Here is a 13,413-nt window from a genome sequence, read left to right on the forward strand (position 1 = left end):
GTGTGCCAGGCACTGGCTTCTGTACTTTGTCACCTTTGACCCTGAGATACACTAAAAGTAGGTATGCTCAGAACCTCTGTTTTCCATAAGGAGTCAAGAGGCTTAGGAAGAATCAGTGGGTTGGCTGGAGGTTTAAAGAATGCCTGCCTGGGACGGAAACCCAAGGCTGTCAGATTCTAGAAGAGAGCAGAGGAGTTTCCAGTTCCTAGGATTGGGGACTGTGAAAGCTCAAAAGACACTCTGAACCTTCATTTCACCAATCAGGAGGAAATGGAAGCAGAGGCTTCCCCACCCCCACCCCCGGGCCCAGATGGTTAGTGGCCGGCCAGGTTAGGATGCAGGCTTCCTTCCATCCATCCTTGCAGCCAAGCACGGTGGCAGGCATCCTGAGTGGTGCTGGCTGATGTATCAGCTCTGAGGTAAGGCCTGCCCTGTCGAGTGGCTCTCTTGCTCTGGGGGCTGAAAGCCACAGCAGTCCCTCACCATGGCGGGCTGGTGTTCTTGACCGTTGACATTCTGGGATAACTGCACCCTTTGAGAAAAATCTGATTACAGTGCTTGGGAGTAGCACAGGGCTTTTTGAGTCTGTACCTTCCCCTTTCTCGGTCTTTTCTTCTGTGGATTGCCCATTTAGAACTATTGTAGAACCGTTTTACTTACCCTTTGGTTATAGCCCTGACTGCTTTTTCTCCCGTCAGGGTCAAGAGCTCTGGCTTGAGAGCTGTTATGATAAAAGCTGCCTTTCCGGATGCCTACCATATATGCCCACTGTGTGCCCACTGCTCGCTGGCACATGCCCACCTTGTATCAGCACCGCCTCCAGGGTCTCTGAATGTGTCACCAGCTACGAGGCCAGCAGTACTAAGCTGTCTTCACATATAGGGAAACAATTCACAACTCCTCTGTGAGGAACTTACGGATTCTCCCTGGATCCAAATTCTGTGCCCAGGGGGTCCAGCTGGCAGAGCCAAGGCTCAGATTCCAGAATGTTGCCTTTCCTTGTTCTTTGTTTCCACCACACCTTGCCACTTCCACACTGCCCTAGAGGTGGTTCTGGTGGGAAGTCATCCTTGCCACTACTGGTTGTGCTTACAGTCTGGGTGACACTTAGAAACTACCACTGGGAGATAGCACTGGTTACGTCAGGGCTGCCCTTGTTTGGGGTGGGGGACAGGAGTGCGAGAATTATGGAGAACCAGATATAGAGCCAGGATCTATTTTTTTTTTGAAGATTTTTTATTTATTCATAGAGACAGAGAGAGAGAGAGGCAGAGACACAGAGGGAGAAGCAGGCATCATACAGAGAGCCTGATGTGGGACTCGATCCAGGGTCTCCAGGATCACGCCCTGGGCTGCAGGCAGCGCTAAACCACTGCACCACCGGGGCTGCCCTAGAGTCAGGATCTCAGTAAATACCCAAATGAGTGAAAGAATTTGGGGTTCTTGCTCCAAATAAGAACTCTGACAACCTTTGGCATTAATTTGGGAGTATTTGCCCAAAGTACTATGGGTTGAGTCTCAGGCATTCTGTATGCAGCCTGTATACACCTGCACCATCCTAGAGGCAGTATGGAAGTGTAACGGAACCAGGAGAAAATTTTCTGCCTCTATGACAATTGGTTGAGTCCTAGTATGTCACAGAATACTTGGGAGTTTTGTTACTCAACAGGGTCCAAGTAGGTGGCCTCCCAGAATTCACCTGAAGTTGTTTTTGTGTTCTATTTCCTGCAATACATGTAGTTGCCACCAGATGGTGGTGTTGCTCAGAAAAAGGCTGGGAGATCAATCTTCAGTGGTCTCTGGCAAACAGTACTTAATACAGTTGAAAATAAGCACGGCCCATGACCTAACAGTTACATTCATAGGGTTCGGGCACATGCCATCCAGACATAAGTGCAAAAATGTTAGTATCAGCATTATCTGTGATAGTCCCAAACTTGAAACAGTCAGTAAGAATGGATACTGACATTGTGGGATGTTCATACTACTTATTTAGCAAGGTAAAGGAACAGTCTGTAGCTACATGCAGTAATCTTCCTAACAGTAACCTTAAGCAAATCATGCTACATACATAATATGTACCATTATGTGTACCATATGTGTAGCTCCATTTCCATAAAGTTAAAAAATAGGTAGAAGTGAATTATAGTATTAGTGTAGTAGGGATGTATATGTAGTAAAAAAATTTTTTTAAAGATTTTATTTATTTATTTGAGAGAGAGCAGGTGAATGGGGGGAGAAGCAGAGGGAGAAGGTTAAACAAATCAGGAAGGTGTTCACCCCTGAAAGGGAAAGAGAATTGGATCAGGAAAGGACACACAGGCTTTTGGATTGCTGATGGTGTTTTACTTCTTGACCTTGGTACTGCTCACCTGGGTATTTGCATTCTACTTGTATGTGTCAGTCCTCTTCTCTACCTGTGGGTTGCAGGTATGGGCCTTGTGCCAACCTCTGGGGCTATAAACAAGTGCATGGTTAGTCCATATTTACTGTGTGCTTAATCACGTTAATTATCTCTCCTCATTTTACTGATGGAGAATCTGAGTTGCTTGCTCTAGTCCCCTAGGTCTTTAGTGACAGTACTAGGATTCTAACTAGATCTTCCCACCATAGAGCCCTTGCTTCATCCTCTATGCTTTGGGTTTCCCTATGCCTCCTTCTCTCACTGATGAGTTAGGCTCCTGGGCTTAGACATCTTTCTGCTTAAAAAGCAATTCCTCAGGAAGCACAAAGCTGGCTCAGTTGATAAAGCATCTGACTTTTTATCTTGGGGTCATGAGTTCAAGCTCCATGTTGGGTGTAGACATCACTTAAATAAATAAAACTTAAAAAAAAAAAAAAAAAAGAATTCCTTGGGGCACCTGACTGGCTCAGTCGGTAGAACATGCAACTCTTGATCTCCAGGTAATGAGCTCAAGCCCCAATTGGATAGAGAGTTTCTTTTCTTTCTTTTTTCTTTTTTTTTTTTTAATATTTTATATATTTATTTATGAGAGACAGAGAGGGAGAGACATAGGCAGAGGGAGAAGCAGGCTCCATGCAGGGAGCCCAATGTAGGACTCAATCCCAGGACTCCAGGATCATGCCCTGAGCCAAAGGCAGATGCTCAACCACTGAGCCACCCAGGCGTCCTAAGAGTTTACTTTAAAAGAAAAGAAAAAGAAAAGGAATTCCTCAGCTATCCATCTGTGGCAGGATTCCCCTTATAGAAAGGAGGTGATGTCAGTGTTCTTACCCCACTGCTCCCTTCCATGCTAGCTGGAGCAGGGCAGCCTCTGCCACTCCTCTCAGACTTGCAGAGACCAATTCTCCTTCCTCTGAGTTCTGGGCAGGAGGAAGGTTGTGTGTGTAATTTATGTGAATACATTATTGGTTCATAAGCTGCAGAATTCAGAAGAGTATGTAGCAAACAGTAACTCCCTCTGTAGCCTTTTCTGGAAGTAACCATTGTCACTAGTTTCTTTTATATCCTCCCAGAGTTATTTTCAGTATTTACAAATAAATATGTTTATATTCACCTATATACCTTTTTGCAGGTTCTACATGTGCGGTAGCAGATAGATATTCTGCTTTTTATTTTTATTTTTTAACGTAGCATCATGCCTTGGTGCACAGAGTTGCTTCATTCTTTGTAAATGCTGTGTGCCATTCCCTGGCACCGAGGGACCAGTGTTTAGCTCCCTGCCTTAGGTGTGGACATTTACATTGCTTCCAGTCTGTTCTCACAAGCAGTACTGCAGTGGATAACCTTATTTGTAGGCCATTTCTCCCCTGTAGGGGTATACCGGTAGCATAAATTTCTAGTAGTGAAATCTAGTTCAGAAGAATGGAAAGCGGGCATCCCCAGTGGCCCAGTGGTTTGGTGCTGCCTTCGGCCTGGGGTGTGATCCTGGAGACCCAGGATCAAGTCCCAAATCGGGCTCCCTGCATGGAGCCTGCTTCTCCCTCTGCCTGTGTCTCTGCCTCTCTCTCTGTGTGTCTGTCATGAATAAATAAATAAAATCTTTAAAAAATAATAATAATAAATAATAAATTAAAAAAAAGAAGAATGGAAAGCCATGTTTTCTCTTCTTTTGATTTAATTTGATGTTTGTTATGGTGGGAAACATTCATGAGTTTATTTTTTATTTATTTATTCAGGAGAGACACAAAGAGAGAGGCAGAGACCCAGGCAGAGGGAGAAGCAGGCCCCATGCAGGGAGACCCACACGGGACTCGATCCCAGGTCTCCAGGATCACACCTGGGACCGAAGGTAGCGCTAAACCGCTGAGCCACCCGGGCTGCCCAACATTCATGAGTTTAAATCAGAACTGTATATAAGGTGTTTTGAGAGAAGTCTCACTTCCATTCCTATTTCCGTTCACCCTGTTCCCCTCCTTTTTACACATAACGTAGTGGTAACTTCATATACTGTTCAATCCCTCAATATATATATATATATATATATATATATATATACACACACACACACACACACACACATATATACACATATATATATATATACATATTTATTTATTCATTCATTCATTCAGTTTGTTTGTTTGACAGAGAGAGCACAAGCAGGGGGAGCTGCAGGCAGAGGGAGAGAGAGGAGCAGACTCTCCGCTGAGCAGGGAGCCTGACCACATGGGGTTAGGGCTGGATCCTCTGACCATGAGATCATGACCTGAGTTGGAGGCAGACACTTAACCCACTGAGCCCCCCAGGTGCCTCTATCTGTCTGTTTACATTTCAGAAAGAACCATTTTCAAGGTGCTAAAGTAAAACCCAAGAACAGATAGTCCCAAATGAAGATTTTTACCTGGGAAGGGCCGCAGCCAGCCCATCACCCTGGAGTGGTTGAGTCATCAAATGGAGTATAAAGTCTTGGGCTGCTCTCTCCTGCGCTCTCCTCTGGCTTGCCTGGCCCCTAGCCGCTGGCTAAGTACTTATGGCCGTGACCTCTTTTAATCCCCAGAACAATCTTTAGACCCTCCTATCTCAGCAGCAGTGCCCTACTCACTGTGTGCCCTGAGGTCACTACCTGACCTCTCTGAGTCTCCAGCTTTCTTTTCCTTGGTTGTACTTGGGGTTTTCTCTTTTGCCTCCCTTGGGGATTTCTGTGGTTCCCTGTTCCTGGAAGCGCCCTGCTTTTGCCTCTTGTTCTCCTTCTGTCTTGTCTGGTCCACCCAAAACATGTTCATCAGCCAGTCAGAACTTGCTCTCCTTTCTGTTTGGTAACTGGTTTAAGATGCTGCATGATCAGCACACAATGAAGTGCACGTATCTTGTGTCAGTTTGACATTTGTTTTTTTTCCTTGACCTTTTTCTTTTTTTCCCTCTTTGTAAGTTCTCATTTAAATTCCAGTTAGTAGGGGATCCCTGGGTGGCTCAGCAGTTTAGTGCCTGCCTTTAGCCCAGGGCGTGATCCTGGGGTCCCGTGATCGAGTCCCACGTTGGGCTCCTTGCATGGAGCCTGCATCTTCCTCTGCCTGTGTCTCTGCCTCTCTCTCTTTGTGTCTCTCATGAATAAATAAATTAATAAAAAAAATAAACAAATTCCAGTTAACATACAGGGTAATATTAGTGTCAAGTGTAGGATATAGTGATTCAACACTTCCATACAACACCTAGTGCAGTTTGATGGATTTTTAAATTCATTAAGGTATCTGTACATCTAAAATCAAGTTACACAATGTTTCCATCTCCCCCAGAAAAGTCCCTCATACCATCTCCCAGGTAGTGTTTTCCACCCCCAGGTTACCACTGTTCTAATCCATGGGATTTACCTGTGTTGTTGTTGTTGTTGTTGTTGTTGTTGTTGTTTTAAGATTTTATTTTGGTGAATGGAGCATGGAACCTGCTTAAGATTCTCTCTGCCTCTCTGCCCTCGTCCCCCTGCATGCTCTTGCTTGCTTGCTCTCAAAAAAAAATTTTTTTTAAAGTAATCTCCACCCCAATATGGGGCTTGAACTCATGACACTGAGATCAAGATTTGCTTGCTCTACCAACTCAGCCAACCAGGTGCTCCTGTTTTGCCTGGTCTTGCGCTTCATCTAAGTAGAGTCACAAGGGATGTACTCCTGTGTCTGGTTTCCTTCACTCAGTGTATTTGAGATTCGTCCAGATTGTTAGTGTCATCAGCTCACCTTTGTAGGAATATGCCACAATTTGTTCATCCGGCTCACCTGTGGATGGAGATTTGTTTCTAGTTTAGAGCCTTTTGTACACAGATTTTTTTAAAAAAAAGATTTTATTTATTCATTCATAGAGACACAGAGAGAGGCAGAGACACAGGCAGAGGGAGAAGCAGGCTCCATGCAGGGAGCCTGATGCAGGACCCGATCCTGGATCTCAATCCCTGGTCTCCAGGATCACACCCCAGGCTGCAGGCGGCGCTAAACCGCTGCAGCCACCAGGGCTGCCCTTTGTACACAAGAAAATCTGTGTACTTAGGTACTCCTTTCTCTCAGATTCAGGTAGAAGTGGAATTGCTGAGTCATAGGGTGGGCGTATGTTTAACTTGAGTAGAAGCTGCCACATACTTTTACAATCCTGATGGCGTGTGAGATTCCTGGCCACCAGCAGGAGCATTCCAGCAGCCCCACCTCCCACCAGCCCTTAGTATTAACAATCTGTTTTGTCTTAGCCATTACACTCAGCATGTGGAGGCATCTGATCCTGGTTTGAATTTTGATTTCTCTGAGAAACTGTGACGAGCACACTCCTAGACTGGTCCTATTGTACAGAGTTTATTCAAGTCTCGGCTCATTTTTTACATCGTGTTCATCTTTTTAAAATTTTTTAAAATTTAATTTATTTTTATTAAAGATTTTATTTATTTATTCATGAGAGACAGAGACACAGGCAGACAGAGAAGCAGGCTCCATTCAGGGAGCCCGACGTGGGACTCGATCCTGGGACCCCAGGATCATGTCCTGAGCAGAAGGCAGATGCTCAGCCACTGAGCCACCGAGGCATCCCCATCTTTTTTTTTAAAGATTTTATTTATATGACAGAGAGAAAGCACAAGCAGGGAGTGACAAAAGGAGAGGGAGAAGCAGGCTTCACACTGCAGGGAGCCAGACATGGGGCACCCTAAGATCATGACCTGATCCGTAGGCAAACACTTAAGCCCCCAGCCACCACCAGCCCCCTCCTGTGCCCCATGTTCATCTTTTCTTGATAGGCAGTAATAAGTATTCTCTATATATTCTGGGAAGAATCTTCTTTCAGATATAGTCTATTAATATTTTCTCCTTTTGCCTTTTTACTTATTTATTTTTATTTTTTATTTATTTTTTAAAAGATTTTATTCATTTATTCATGAGAGGGAGAGAGGCATAGAGAGAAGCAGGCTCCACGCAGGGAGCCCCATGTGGGACTCTATCTCAGGTCTCCAGGATCAGGCCCTGACCGTAGGTGGCGCTAAACCACTGAGCCACCCAGGCTGCCCCCTTTTTTACTTTTTTAAATGGTATCATTTGTTGAATTTTACTTTCCTTATTTCTCTTCTCTTCTCCCTTTCCCTTTCCCTTTCCCTTTCCTTTCCCTTTCCTTTCCCTTTCCTTTCCTTTCCTTCTTTCCACTTATTTGGGGGCAGCCTGGGTGGCTCAGCGGTTTAGCGCCATCAGCCCAGGGCGTGATCCTGAGTCCCGGGATCGAGTCCCACATCGGGCTCCCTGCATGGAGCCTGCTTTTCCTTTTGCCTGTGTCTCTGCCTCTCTCTCTCTATGTCTCTCATGAATAAATAAATAAAATCTTTTAAAATAAAAAAATAAAAAAAGCTTTTTCCTGCTTATAAAAATAATATTTTCTACCTTGTTTCCTCCCCACAGAAAACAAAAGACAAACAAAACATTTTCATGGAGGAAATCTTAGAAAATAAAGGAAATAAAAATGACTCCTAATCCTGCTGCACAGAGATAAGCATTGTTGGCTTTTTGCTGGGATTCCAGTTTGTCTTTTGTTTTGTTTTTAGATTTTATTTATTTATTTGAGAGACAGAGAAGGAGCAGGGGGAGGGGCAGAGGGAGAAGTAGACTCCCCACTGAGCAGAGATCCCAATGTGGGGCTCCATCCCAGGACCCTGCAATCATGACTTGAACCCAAGGCAGACGCTTTCCTGCTTGAGCCCCCCTAGTGCCCCTCCAGCCTTGTTAATGTGACTCTCCATTTATTGAGTATCTGCTATATGCCAGGCTGAGGTGGCCAAATGAGACAAGACAAATTCCCCCTTTCGTGGGAGTTGTAGCTTAGTGGGGGTAACCTTCAGTAAACATGACAAGTAACTTAGGCATGATGGGGAGTCACAAAGGAAGTGACGGGAGGGCTCTGGGGACAGGGGCTGTGAGGGTGGTCTAGGAAGGCTCCCAAAAGAGGTGACGTCTTGCTGTACTTGTTCATTGCAGTTTTATCATATATACAGTGTAATAATGTTTTTCCCTCTTAACCTCATGTCACAAGCATTTTCCTATGTTAAATACTCTTTGAAAACATGATTTTTGGGCAGCCTGGGTGGCTCAGTGGTTTAGCACCGCCTTAGCTCAGGGCGTGATCCTGGAGGCTTGGGATCGAGTCCCACGTCAGGCTCCCTGCATGGAGCCTGCTTCTCCCTCTGCCTGTGACTCTGCCTCTCTCTCTTTCTGTGTTTCTCATGAATAGATAAATAAAATCTTTAAAAAGAAAAAAGAAAACATGATTTTTTTAAGAATTGTAGAATTTCCCATCATATTGACATACTGAACTGGATCCACCCAGCTTGCTCTTGCTGGCCATTACTTAGCTTCCAGGTTTCATGTTCCTCTTTTCCTACAGGCCTCCTTCATTCTTCAGGGCAGGTTTACAGAGGTGGACTCAGGAGGGAGAGCTCAAAGCACCTGTGGCCTTGGCTTCTCATGGGGCCCCTGGCTCCATTCAGACTCCTTGTCCTCTGAACCCCTCACTTTCCAGACACTCACTCACTCTTTTCTGCTCTGATGATTGCTGCTAGCAAGGCAGAGGGGCTTCAAGAATGCCCTGTGGTTGGGTCCCAGGCAATGGCAAGCTTTGGGAGGCACAGGATCCATCCTTGGAGACTTCTCCCTTACATGGGCAGCAGGTGGGGCCAGCCATCCTGAGGCCTCCTTCCACCTTCACCCTCCAGCACATGCCATCTGGTTATCCCCTAGCCTGGGTGGCAGTGGCCCCACCCAGGCATATCTCTGTGTGATGTTGACTCACTAGCCAAGGGTGACTCAGATTTCATCTTATCATACTTTACAGCAGAGATAAATCCCACCCCCTACCCCCAGTCAGTCTACAATTTGGGTAGGAGACTGTTTCACCACTGGTGGTTCAGAAGAGATAGTGTAGGTATGTCTGGGAAGCCAGAGGCCTGCCAGAGCATTGCCACTTGTCCCATCAAAGTGGCATAGGACGTCCCATCTTCTGGGACTTTAGGCAATATACTCAGCAACCTCAGCTTCCACCAAAATAGGGGTGATGTTAACACTTCACGGGGTTAAGTTGCATTCCCTACATGTGTCCAGTGAGTGTCGTATTCCAGGCAACTGCAAGTGTGGACACTCACAGTTGCAGGTCCCTGGAATACAGAGGTAAACCAGAGAGCAGAGCCTTTTATGTTGTCTAGTGATAGAGACAGACAGCAAGTAAGGAATGTAGTCCACACGATGACCCCAGGACATGCTGGGCAGGACAAGCAGGGAGTGACACTGGGGTGATGTGTGCTGAGGTATCATCAGCAGGTCGGGCAGGCCTCTGGGTGTCCCACAGGGAGGGACCTCCATCAGAGTTACTTGTCTCCCTTGCCTCATGACTCCAGGAGTGTCATGCCTCAGCTCCTTCCTTGCCTCAGCGGTGCTCTCAGCTCCTTCCTTGCCTCAGCGGTGCTCTTGAGCCACACCTCAGATCCCAGAACTGCAGAAGTTCATGGTAGGTGTCTCAGTGAGCCAACTGTCCAGACCCCAGCCCTCTGCAGGTCTTTCCCTTTCCCCAGCTGCTCTACAACCCTTCCAGGAAGTATTCACGGAATGTCTTCTGCATCAGGCACCAAGGAGCTGGTGGGAACAAGACGGCCATGGTCCTGATCTTAAGGGACATACCTTCTAGAGGGGCTTGGCAGTTAGCAAGAAAACAAACCTACCAAGGTAGCTTCTCAGGGTTACAAGTATATGAAGAAAATGGCATGTGGGGCTGAGGGGAGTGCCCAGGATGTAGAGAGTGGTGAGTGGGGTATTCCAGGGAGCCTTCCTGGTGAGGGAGCTGGGAAGTGTTGGGTACCAGCAAAGGGGAGGCAGCATGTGAAAATCTGGGGCCAGAAGGTCCCAAGGATGACCTGAGGCTCTGTGTGACAGGGAGAGAAGGACCAGACCAGATGGCACAGGGCCGTGAAGACCTCAAAGTGGGATTTTGATTTTATTCTGAATGCAGGGAGGGGTCCCTAGAAGCTGAATGGATAAAACTTAAAGACCTTTCCCTATAGCAGGACTCAAAACTGTCCCAGGTACTATGAGGGAGGGGATAGCAATGTCAAACCTGGGCAGACTCCTGTGTCTGGAAGAGGTGTGTCCCCGCCAGCCCCTAGCCCTCCCCTGTCCTCCCCTGTTCTAGCCTCTTAATAAATAAATTATACTGCATCCATAACCTGGCATACTGCACAGCCACTAAATGATGCCATGGTTGTAGATATATTGGCATGGAAAGATATTCACAGTACATTGTTGAATGAGAAAAGCTGGCTTACAAAACAGGAAACTATCACATTTTTATTAAATGTTTATATGTATTCACATATTTTGAAGTTGAGAAATGAAAAGCAAATGTTGGATGGTAGGATTAAGATGGGTTATAATTCAGCTTCTATTTTTAACAACTTTATTGCGATAATTGATATATAAGCTGTACATCTCTAAAGGACACAATTTGATAAGTTTTGACACACACACACACCTGTGAAATCATCATCTAACCTGTTTTTTAATTCTGTAAAGTGATATATTATGGATTTTACTTTGGGTTTTTTTGCTTAAAAAAAAAAAAAAAGAAAGAAAGTCTATCCACCATTGAACTGGCTGAACCAAGGGGCAAAGGAATTGGTATCCACTTCCTGAAGGTGAGGCTGTGGCAGGCAGGCTGGACTTCAGGAGCCTTGAAAGGAAGGGATGGATACCAGAATGGACTTTATTTTTGTTTTAAAGATTTTATTTATTTACTTGACAGAGAGTGCACACACAAGCAGGGGGATCAGCAGGCAGAGGCAGAGGGAGAAGCATGGAGTCCAATGTGGGGCTTGATCGCAGAACCCTGGGATCATGATCTGAGCCAAAGGCAGATGCTTAACCAACTGAGCTACCCAGACACCCCCAGAATGGACTTTGGATCCCTTGTCCCTGGGACAAAGTGGGTAGAGATAAGCTAGGAGGGGAGGTGCGGGGTTATGCAGGCCTGAGGCATCTAGTCTCCCCTTGTTTGTCCCCAGGAGGCCTCTGCAACCTGTGCCCAGACAGGGCCAACAAGGAGCACATCCTGCAGACAGGGGGCATCCCACCCATCATCAACTGCCTGTCCAGCCCCAATGAGGAGACTGTGTTATCCGCTGTCACCACGATCATGTATCTGAGCTCGCCAGGCTCTGGCTCCCACCCTGAGCTGACTGCCATGCCCGTCGTCCAGTGCATGCTGCGATTCTCTCTCTCGGCCAACACAAGGCTCCGGAACCTGGCCCAGATCTTCCTGGAAGACTTCTGTTCCCCAAGCCAAGTGGCAGAAGCCCGCACCTGGCGGGCTCACTCTGCCTTGGGTATCCCACTGCCAAGGACTGAGGCCCCACAGCAGCCCTGATCCAGGGGGACCTCATAGTCATGACCCCATGACTGCTTAGAGAAGAGACCACAATCCTAGTGGAGGCTCAGGGAGCAGGAGCAGCCTGGCTCCCACTGAGCACGTTCTCTCCAAATGGTGCCCTTTTGGCTATTTTATTTTTATTTTATTTTTTTAAGATTTTATTTATTTATTCATGAAAGACAGAGAGAGGGGCAGAGACACAGGCAGAGGGAGAAGCAGGCTCCATTCAGGGAGCCGACGTGGGACTCGATCCCAGGTCTCCAGGATCAGGCCCTGGGCTAAAGGCGGCGCTAAACCACTGTGCCACCGGGGCTGCTCCTGTTTTGGCTATTTTAAAGGTGAGTTTTCTCAGCACGGCAGATATTTACACTGTGGTGAGAGGCACTGATGAAAGAGGAAGCCAGACTTGGAGATGTGCAGGAGAGCAAAGGCAATGCCGTTTCCATAGGCTGGCACACTCATCCAGCTGGAGGTCAAGGTCCTGCCTCCCGCCCCTCAGCTCCGTCCTGGTGCCCCACTGCCAGGCTCTCAACTTCATGTGAGAAGCACCTGGGACCCTAGATTCAGAGGCTTGCAGAAAGGCCTTCTCATGAGGAGCTGGGCCTGGGATCAGAATTGCTTGTGGTTGAGGAAACAGGAATTCTCCTATAATAGGAATATCTGAAGTAATCTTGAAGAATAGAAATGAGATGCCAGCTCAGGGCTCTGGGAAGGTGCCATGGCCACTCCATGGCTGTGCAGGCTGGGCACTGGGTATGGTTGACACCAGCCTAGAGAACTCTGGCCCGGGATCAAAGTGTTTGTCCACAGAGGCCTGTCAAGCACCATGGGTTTCAAAGATGAAGATGTGGTCCTTACTCTTTTTTTGTTTTGTTTTTAAGTGAGAGTGGGAGGAGGAGCAGAGGGAGAGGGACAGACTCCACACCCAGGGCAGAGCCTGACATGGGGCCGTATCCTATGACCCTGAGAAAACAACCTGAGCCAAAACCAAGAGTCAGATGCCCAACGAACTGAGCTACCCTGGCGCCCCTACTTTTTAGTGATGCAGCCCATTGATTGTGAAGGTAGGCCTCAGGCATTAAGACCACCACCATGAGGGTGAGGTCATGTATGTATGCTTCCCTCACCACCCCATGGCCCCAGCCTGAAAGTCCTGGTCCCCTTCCTCTGCCATCAGGATTGGGTTAGTGAGGGGGAGTCCCTGCCCCTGGAAAGGAGTCTCAGACTCAGAAGGGCTTCAAGAATGCCAGTGGTGCTCAGAGGAGACAGAGGACCAGATACCAACAGAAGCATGTGGTTTGGAGTCCACAGTGTACATTGGTCAGCACAGGGGAATGGTGTGGGGCCCCCATTGAAAGTTGGGGTTCAGGAGCAGTGGGGAGCTTCCTGGCCTCCCTTCTGCACTGCCTCAAGGTTGACCTCTACCATGGCCACGGAATGGTGTCCAGGTGGTTGTGGACATGGGCAGGTTCTGGAGCCACTAAGGACGGGAGGAGAAAGCCTCCTATCAGCCTGTATTCAGCTACTCCCCCAGGGCTCTTGTCCCTTTACTCTCCCCCCCCAAATAAAGGGCCTTTGAAGAGCAC

This window comes from Vulpes lagopus, chromosome 12 (genome assembly GCF_018345385.1).
Source record: "Vulpes lagopus strain Blue_001 chromosome 12, ASM1834538v1, whole genome shotgun sequence".
Lineage (NCBI taxonomy): Eukaryota > Metazoa > Chordata > Mammalia > Carnivora > Canidae > Vulpes > Vulpes lagopus.